Raw genomic sequence first — 9544 nt, 5'->3', positions numbered from 1 at the left:
AACGGTAAAATGGTTTTATGATATTTCAAACGGCATTCATTGTTTCTTAGGTAAAATACAGCTCGGAAAAAGTCTTCTTCTGGACGTTTCGTTCTTAAACCCCACCGACGACCTCAATAAACAGTTGCACCGAGAAATTTCTGACATTTCAAGATTTGGAGAACAAGCCAGAAAATTACTAGAAGTAGAATTCATCCCCGCGTAAAGTTCTGGCCAACGAATAGTTTCTGGCCAACAAATAGTTTCTCTACCAGTGGCTGCGAGGAAAATCAAGCCGAAAAACTGCGAGGTGAGAATGAGTCAAACACTATTTCGGTACAACCAAGTGAGCCATTTTCTCTTGGTGCTGAGACCTTGTCGATTACGGTGTCTACGTCGACAAACGTAAACGTGAGCGCTAGTGACTCATCTGTATCCAGTGCATCTACATCTTCAAGCGAAAGTGGAGATGAGCCAGTAGTGGATTCGTCACAGCAATGATACGCCATATCTTTGCGTGAGTGATTATTGTAAAGTTTTCGTTTAGTGGGATTTCCAAATTGTTCATTCCTGAATATTTGTGTATATTGGTTCCTAAAGTAGTTCATTTCTGTGCAGGGCCTCGAAAAGTTCTCGTATCGAGCTTAAAAGCCCCAAGGAAAGATTACACACTTCGGGATCTCGATGAAGTGTTTGTGAAATCCCTCGTGACCGAATTTAAGGATAACGAGGTCCCTTTTGGTCAAAAGCCATTGTTGGCGATAATCAAAGGCGTTTCGGCACCAAAAGAATTCAAAGAGAACAAGCTTGATTCATACGAGTTAGAGGTGATTGGTGGCAACCACCGAAGAGCGGCCATGCAGGCTATGCTAACGGAAGATCCGGAGAATATTAAGTATAAGTACACGGAGGTCATTATGTTTACAGGTTAGCTAAGCCAAAGCTTTATCTCCGCACAGGAGATTTTGCTATGAAATACCAAGCAACACAATATTAATATTTTTCTCTCGCGCTCTTTCGTAACACTTCCAAGTCCTGATCACGAAATTATGGATTATCTTATAGAAATGCCGAAAAAAGACGTGCTGAAACTTGCGTTCAAGCACAACCGGATGGACCGCTTCCATCATGAAATGACTTCTCAAGAAAAGGTACTAAGTTCTGCTCTTTCTAGAAATTTGTCTCATTTCATGTATGTTCTAGTCCTCTTGTGCGGTCTAAATATTCAAGCAGAGAGAAAGTTATTTTTTGTCTTCCTATTATTTCTTGGATACAATTTTTTAACGTTTTTGTCCCACTTTAATACGATAAAATTGTTTTCTTGGGCCCTCTCGCTAAATACAAATTTAGTTCCTTAATTTGTTATAAAACCAGTATTAGTGATATAGCTAAAGTGTAACGAATAATTTGTCATATTTTTTTTAAGGTTAAGCTGTGCCATTCAATTTTAAGAGATGAGTTCAATGGACAGAAGACAACCGAATGGAGAAATTACTGCAGTTCAGGTATTAATTCAAAGGTAAACTAATTAACTCATATTGATTAGGAATAAATGAAAAAAGCATCTAACACTGCCCTCTCTTGTAGGAGTCTCTTGAATTCATATACCTACTTAGCGGATTCGAGGAGGAGGAGGCAGCCTTCGCCTTAGAACAAGTGTTCCTGGCATATGAAAAATTCGAAATAAAGGACCAGACAAGCAGCATCTCTCAGGCCAAAAAGTTGCTTCCCGGAGCGGTGCAACAGCCCAACATCGTTGCCTCAAAGTTCAAGTGCCTGAAGGGACTGGACACTGAACAGCCAGCAGAGCTGTTGGGGAATTTGACGGACGGCAAACTGTCGTTTGCAGAATTAAAGGAAAAGGCAGTAGAGGTGAAAAAAAAATAGCAGTTCTGAGGGCGGAATTCGTAAAAAAAGCTGGCTGTCGATTATGGAAGGAGGTGGAAGAGAGGAATTCATTCAATATAACAGTTAATTAAAACAACTTCGAAACTCAACTATTACCACTTTTGATTACACTTCTACTTCACCAAAAAGTTGTTTATGTGTCCATGTCCGTTGTGATAAAAAATTCTTACTTTGAAATGCATCTATCAATTTATGATTTATTTTCTGTACAGTAGCCTTGTTTTAGAATAGTGAAATAGTTCAAAAACACTAAGCTCAAAGCTACAAGATAAATTGCCGAGTACAGTATTTTCATCATAATTTTTTTTTATGGAGGGAAGTAATTGTGCTCTTACGGCTTTTTCCTTTGCTTGGTATTAAAGGTTTCCCCATTTCACTGGACGCGATGTCCTTCAGCCGCTTATCACCACTGTAAAAAAGGGGAAGGGGAAGACAAGCGCCGAATTCATGGTACTCGTCGAGAGAGCCCTTCAAGCTGGAGTGGCAGAAGAAGACAACGGTATAGTTCCTACAACCAATTGAAGGCGATAATAGGTGCAAGTTATTTAGGAAATTCTGTCACTTTTGGCTAATTACCTTACCAACAGCTCAGAAATGATACAGAAGAATGTTTCTGCGTGGAAAGCAACCGATGCTATCACTTTAAACTGACTTATATGGCTTCTTTTCCTCTTTCTTTCAGATCACTCCATACTTTCGCGCATCAATGGGCAATTTTATTGCGCAATGTCTTCTGAGGATCATAATGTCTCTGCCGTATCACGGAAAGGAATCCCCTTTGGTGGTGCTGATCTAATCATTATACAAAAACAGAAAGGAAGCTCAGCGCTTGGTTTTTTTTTTTTTTTTTGGTTTTTTTCTTCTTTCTTAAATTCCCTCAACAATATTCTGACATGCAAATTAGGCTATTCATGACGAGCTTTGCTCAAGAAAAAAATTCTCAGCAGGCATCGTAAACTGATGCCGAGGTTTGGGGAAGAAGGCGTTGGGTGGATGTCATCACATTAATTACACCACAATGTAATTATACAGATTAGCGCCCACAAATCCACGAGAGATACGCGATTGCGTGCGAGTTAACGCGGGGTCATCTGTTGGCGATGAAAATCAAAATCATGAAATGAAATGAAGTTTGTTGTGCGTGTAATGGTCATAAAATACTGCGTTTTCTCTGTTTCTGCCTGTTTCCTTATAACGACATTTTTAATCACGTAGTCTTTCAAAGATCCTTCCTTTTCACAGAAGAGGCAATACCGGCGAGGCGCCGTATTCGAAAAGCCTTTCTTTCGATTATTTAGGTATGATTCTTTCGCTTGGTTTGCCATAAAACAGAAACAAAAGATATCGCAATTTTCATGTGCCGTACGACCTTAATAACAACCGTATCGAATTTCCAGTATTGCGTCACTTGGTGGATCGATCAGTGTTCACGCTTTGCGATCGTAGTACACGATGTTATTGTTTTGGTACAAAACCTGTGGCGGTCGCACGACTTGGCCTCGTATCCTGATTAAATTCTTACCAATATTATAATATTAAACCTCGACGAGATTTTTCATGTCGAAATGTCGAAAAGCATCATGTTTTCGATTTCGAAACCATTCGAAATGAAGTCATAGAGGCAGTCGGATTTTCGACGTGCGGCTTTCCACCGGCTAACTTAACCACGCAGAGTCTTTGCAGGATTACAAGTGCCACACTTGACCCTTGCAAGCATTGGTATCTACTTTTGAAAGAGGTATGTGACGTTCCTTTGCGTAAATATTTCATATGCGATGTATTTAAGATATTTCCCGACGAAATCCAAAGTGTGGCGACACGGGAACTTCAGCCGGCCAACTCATCGTTCGGAGTAGTGGGGTTAGCCAGGATTCCCGACGTCGTTCACGTTGTGTTCACGTTCTGTCTAATAGCTAGTCTATCTTCTTCGTAATAAACAATCCCCGACGAACTTATTAAATCTGCGGGATTTATGACTATCGTAAATCTGGTGAACTCCGCCACGCTAGACTTTGAGCCCGAAGGCGCGAAAACTTTATCTTTTGGCGCCAAACTCAGTCACGACTCCGAAGAGCTCGCTTCCTAACTTACCGAAAGATCAGCTAGAGTAAATTCCCTTGGAGTGGAACTGAAGAAGCTTCGAACACAGATTTCTCATCTCGAATCAGCATGGAGTCAATTTTACAGACCCTTTTTTCCACCTCAATGTTCGTACCTTGTCGTGGTGAGGTGGCTTGAGTGCCTCAATGACCAATTGCAATACAATGCCTTTAAAGAATTAAGCTTCAGTTGGTGGGCTGTATTTTTTGCAAGGTAGAGGCCAGACTAACACGGACTTTGTCATTGTAGTTATTGTTATGATTATTATAATTATCGTTATTATTAATGATTTTGTTATTGTTATCATTATCTTTATGATTGTTATTGAATCATTTTCAAAATGAAATAGGCTGCTCAATGAGGATGGCATGCTGAGGCAAGTAGATTTTCATTTATTTACCCCCCCTCCCCCCAAGTAGAAATTCAAGTGTTTCTGATAGTTTTTCTCTTCAATAGATTGTTAGAATGCAGAAGATTTTCTAAGACACATTGTACAGAGGGCTTGTCTTAAGTAGTTGTTTTCTGATTCAAAACCACCTGCCTAGTTCTGTTTCTCTTGGGTAGTTAGTCCATGGACTGTTGTTATCTGATGGCAGAACTAACAGGTGGATCTGTTTCTCTTGGGTAGTCAGTCCATTATGGGCTGTTGTTATCTGATGGCAGAACCACCAATCTGTTCTGTTTCTCTTGGGTAGTCAGTCTATGGACTGTTGTTATCTGATGGCAGAACCTGAGTCCCTATTTTTTTCAGCTCTATACAGTCAGTGTTTTATGGACAGTTATTTTTATCTGATGGCAGTTTTAGCTTGCTCTTTTTGTTTTGAAAAATGTTTTGCTTTTGCTGTTTGTCACGTATCATCTGTTATTAGTCGGAGGCACTTTGGTCAATCAATGCTATCATTGTCTTCATTATTATTATAATTGTTAATTCAGCTGCTACTCTTCTCTCTTTGCCACAGGGCCCACTACAGACAGCACTAGCTTAATGAAGTCCCAAAACCTTTCACAATGAGCCAACTCAAGAATTGCAGTCCTGAACAGTTTTTGGGGTTTTCCTGGCTTTTCTTGAGATTATTTTGTCTCAGTTTCCATTACTTGGATACTCATTCAGCTAGACTAACAATAACACCATTTTGTTCATAGATAAACATTGAAATTGAACTCGACTCGTCCCTTGAAGGACTTACAGGAGTCACAGGTATTGCTGATGACAACTTTGTATACGGAAGGACAGAAGAGGAACATGATGAGAACGTCAGGAAGTTAATGGAGCGAGCACGAGTAAAAGGTGTTAAGTTCAACAAAGAGAAACTACAACTAAAGTGCAAGGAAGTTAGCTTCTTTGGCCACACCTGGTCGCCACAAGGCATCAAGCCCGACAACAGGAAGGTGTCTGCGATCCTCAACATGAAGCCCCCCGAGGACGTCAAAAGCTTACAGAGCTTCCTCGGTCTAACCAATTATCTGACAAGATACTCTGGACGCCTAGCCACCCTATCAGCACCTCTGAGAGGTCTGACAAAGAAAGACACGGTCTACTCCTGGGGACCTGAGCACGACCAAGCCTTCACCAAAGTTAAGAAAGAAGTCTCGTCACTCGGCGTACTTAGTTACTTCGACCCGAACGCAGAAACCGTCATCGAAACTGACGCTTCACTGAAGGGATTAGGCGCTGTGTTACTACAAGACGGAAAGCCTGTATGCTATGCTTCTAAAGCCCTCACCGAAACTGAACAGCAATACAGCAACATTGAACGCGAAGCACTCGGCGTTGTTTGGGGACTTGAAAGGTTCCATTACTTCATCTACGGAAAATCCTGCACAATTCACACAGACCACAAGCCACTTGAAGCAATCTTCAAGAAGAAACTCAGCAACTGCCCTGCAAGATTACAGAGGTTTGTACTACGGGCACTGAAGTATGACGTTACCATAAAATATGTCAAAGGAGCTGAAGTACCAATTGCCGATGCCCTCTCGAGGGTATCACCACAACCAGCCCCGCTCAACGACGAATTCCCACAGCTGGACATCCACCAGATCACAAAGAACCTTCCAGCGTCACCGATAAAGCTTCAACAGATTCGCAACGAAATAGCCAGCGACCCAACGTTAAGCAAACTCCGCAACGTAATACATGAAGGATGGCCCGCAACCAGAGAGAAATGCCCTCAAGTACTCCATGACTACTGGAACTTCCGCGAGGAACTCACCATTGAGGACGGCCTCATCCTGAAGCAAGAGCGGATAGTTATGCCTACCACACTCAGGCATGATACTCTCAACACCATCCACCAAGGACATCTCGGACAGGAAAAGTGCCTTTTGCGAGCCAGATCAGCAGTATTTTGGCCAGGCATCACCAGAGATGTCACCAACTTAGTCCAAGACTGTGCAACTTGCCAAGCATACCAAAGGAAGCAACAGAAACAACCAATTCTACAGCCTGAACCACCCTCCTACCCATGGCAGATGCTCAGCTCAGACTTATTCGAATTCAGAGGAAACCAGTACCTCCTGATATCCGACAAGTACAGCAAGTTTCCAATTGTCAGGAAGCTTACCAACACTACGTCCCGTGCTATCATCAACCACCTGAAAAGCATTTTCGCCGAACATGGGATACCCGAATGTCTTACTACAGACAATGGCCCTCAGTACGCATCACAGGAATTCTGCGACTTCATGGAAACCTATGGAGTAGAACATGTCACCAGTTCACCAATGTACCCTCAATCCAACGGCTCTGCGGAACGCATGGTTCAGACAGTAGAGAATATCCTCAAGAAATGTGACAACGAAGGAGAAGATCCTTATCTTGGATTGCTATCATACCGTACAACACCTATCAGCAGCAACCTAAAATCACCAGCTGAACTACTAAACAACCGCAAGCTAAGGACAACTCTACCAATGCCCAAGCGTGTAAGTGTCAGCGACAGCACCAGTAAGACTAAGGAAGAGCTGTATCAGCGACAAAAGTTACAAGCATTCTACTACGACAAAGCTGCTGGACCGACATTACAACCATTCCGACCAGCTCAGCCCATCAACATCTATGACCACCACACCAAGAGATGGGAACAAGGAACAGTCGTCAGGCCTGCGAAAGAACCAAGATCCTACATTGTTAAGAACGATCGAACCGAAGGCATCTACCGTCGCACTCGATCACAGCTGAAGCCCAGACCCGAGGTAAAGGACAACAGTATCAAAGACCCACCATCATCTGATCCTGAGAAAGCAGCATCGCAAGACAGCTCAAATACGCCACCTCAGGACGGCCAAACCTATACGACAAGATCTGGACGTACCTCAAAGCCCCCTAACAGACTAGATGTTTAGATACCTGGACATTTTCAACATTATGACATGAACATTGGCAATAGGCATGGACATGACCATCAGTTATTAATATCGTTATACATAATCGTTATAGGTTGTTTTGTTAAAGAGAGGGGGATGTAACAGTATCTGACTGCGATTACATAATGGGACAATTTCTGGTCACGCGTTGTTTACATAACATGAATTGTCACGTGCAGTATTTTTCCCGCCGTTTTGATGTATGTATTACTTTGGTCCTAAATAAATGGTTGAGTTAAATAACACAACACTTTACAGAAATAATCATAATAGTAATATAAATGATAATAATAATGATTTGTTATTGTTATCATTATCATTACCTTTATGATTGTGATCATCATTTTCAAATTGAAATAGGCTGCTCAATGAGGATGGCATGCTGAGGCAAGTAGATTTTCATTTAATTCCTCCCCCCTCCCCCCAAATAGAAATTCAAGTGTTTCTGATAGTTTGTCTTTTCAATAGATTGTTAGAATGCAGAAGATTTTCTAAGACACATTGTACAGAGGTCTTAAATAGTTGTTTTCTGATTCAAAACCACCTGCCTAGTTCTGTTTCTATTGGGTAGTTAGTCCATGGACTGTTGTTATCTGATGGCAGAACTAACAGGTGGATCTGTTTCTCTTGGGTAGTCAGTCCATTATGGGCTGTTGTTATCTGATGGCAGAACCACCGATTTGTTCTGTTTCTCTTGGGTGGTCAGTCTATGGACTGTTGTTATCTGATGGCAGAACCAGTCTCTATTATTTTTCCAGCTCTATGCTGTCAGTGTTTTATGGACAGTTATTTTTATCTGATGGCAATTTTAGCTTGCTCTTTTTGTTTTGAAAAGTGTGTTGCTTATGCTGTTTGTCATGTATCATCTGTTATTAGTCATAGGGTGACTTTGGTCAATCAATGCTATCATTGTCCTTAGTATTATCATTATTAATTCAGCTGCTACTCTTCTCTCTTTGACACAGGGCCCACTACAAACAGCACTAGCTTAATGAAGTCCCAAAACCTTTCACAATGAGCCAACTCAAGAATTGCAGTCCTGAACAGTTTTTGGGGTTTTTCTGTCTTTTCTTAATTTGTTTTTGCCCCAGTATCAATCACTTGGATACTCATTCAGCTAGACTAACAATAACACTATTTTGTTCATAGATAAACATTGAAATAATCATGATAGTAATATGAATGATAAAAATAATGATTAGATTAATGGAAGTAATCATAGGAATTATAACCATCAGGATAATGAACATTATGTCTCTAACTATTGTAAATATTTTTATCATTATTATTATTATTATTATCATTATTGTTATCATTGTTATTATTATTTCCATCATGAATTATTAGAGATGCTTGGAAAAAAATGATCTATAGTTCCCTCCAACTCATTATTCTTTCAGTTAAGTGAATTAAGACTTTGTGAACAGTTACTGCTTTATTCTGTCATTCCTGATGACCATAGAAATGGTGAAAGTCCACAGATATTATCCCTCTAAGAGTTTCTCCAGGTGTTTTTTTTTTCCTCTGAATTTGGTTACAACAGAATGAAGGGCATCAGAGTATAGTGCGCCCAGCTAGACATGAATTGCATCAATATTACAGGGTCATTTTGCTGTATTCAGGGTTTAATCTTAGCCTTCTACAGACAAGTTTGTTCCTCTAAATGCAAAACACATTTTATCGTTTTTTAAAACAAACTTACAAAAACTGCCAAGAAACAGCTACTAAATTTATGGAAACATGACGAACAAGTCAACTAGACTGTGTACTACACATCATTGAAATCAAAGTATCACTTTAGGAACATAAAATCGCAAGGTCAGTTCCCCATTTTTAGTGCCTGAGAAAAGATCAGGCCACCAGATTACTTCAGATTCGCTGGTTGCTCGTCCATCTCAGTTTCCAACAACCATTTTAGTTTACTGGGTGAGAATCGTGCTTGATTTCTTGCCCCATGCTCTTTAATTGGCCGCCTGTAAAGCTTGTTGAGAGTTTAACAGCTACTACTTGCAGCAACCTCCATATTCCCCCGATAGCTTTTCTTAACTCTAATGGTACAGAACTTTGATGACTCAGACCAGAAATAACATCATTCACTCTACCATCCCTGTAATAAAAAACTTTGGATTTTTCTCTCCATACAGGGGGCCGCAAATGTATTTTTACCCTCGCACGTTTATAAAAGCATTCG

At 40.7% G+C, this 9544-nt stretch overlaps 1 pseudogene; it reads left to right on the top strand.

Moving 5' to 3' along the window:
• Positions 1–952: 952 nt before the first annotated feature.
• LOC148716972 (uncharacterized) lies at positions 953–2802 on the top strand (annotated as a pseudogene).
• Positions 2803–9544: the final 6742 nt, after the last annotated feature.

This window comes from Stylophora pistillata, chromosome 14 (assembly GCF_964205215.1).
Source record: "Stylophora pistillata chromosome 14, jaStyPist1.2, whole genome shotgun sequence".
Lineage (NCBI taxonomy): Eukaryota > Metazoa > Cnidaria > Anthozoa > Scleractinia > Pocilloporidae > Stylophora > Stylophora pistillata.
The sequence above is the reverse complement of the archived record's forward strand: the minus strand, read 5'-3'. Positions and strand labels throughout refer to the sequence as shown.